At 42.8% G+C, this 500-nt stretch overlaps 1 protein-coding gene across 4 annotated transcripts in view; it reads right to left on the reverse strand.

Moving 5' to 3' along the window:
* The window catches only part of LOC119590599 (nostrin-like), a 116570-nt gene that overhangs the window by 9682 nt on the left and 106388 nt on the right, over positions 1–500 (reverse strand). The window lies entirely within an intron of this gene.

Genomic DNA, 500 nt, shown 5'->3' on the forward strand with positions numbered 1-500 from the left:
AGCGAAATGCACGCAGGTCGACAGCAAATCCAGATGTGTCAGCTGGTCCCTCTGTGCGACATGTGAAAGCAACATGGCATTCTGCCCACTGCAATATGGCAGTTACATAAGTTGCCATTGTCTTGCCATAAAACCAAGGGCTTCCTCTTCTCTAATTACAACAGTTATTACCTTTCCCAAGATCGTCCCAAATCACCCACAGTAAAACCTGAATATATACAGGATGTCCAAAGAGGACTTTGAAGACGTATAAATTACACCTTAATGACGATGACGTTACAGATATTACACAAACCAGCCAATTCATTCAACTCCCACATTTTTTTTCTTTGCCCTACCTCTCCCATCCTTTTAATTCTTCCTTAAACAAAAACTATGTATTGAAACGCCATCTACCGGCCAAGAGCGCAGCCAGGTGAGACGCAAGCAAGCAAAACACATGGCAGATAAATACACCACATTAACCGGGGAAAATACACACCGGAGAATAATACACGCTT

The sequence above is a fragment of the Penaeus monodon genome, chromosome 27, assembly GCF_015228065.2.
Source record: "Penaeus monodon isolate SGIC_2016 chromosome 27, NSTDA_Pmon_1, whole genome shotgun sequence".
In the NCBI taxonomy this organism is placed as follows: Eukaryota; Metazoa; Arthropoda; class Malacostraca; order Decapoda; family Penaeidae; genus Penaeus; species Penaeus monodon.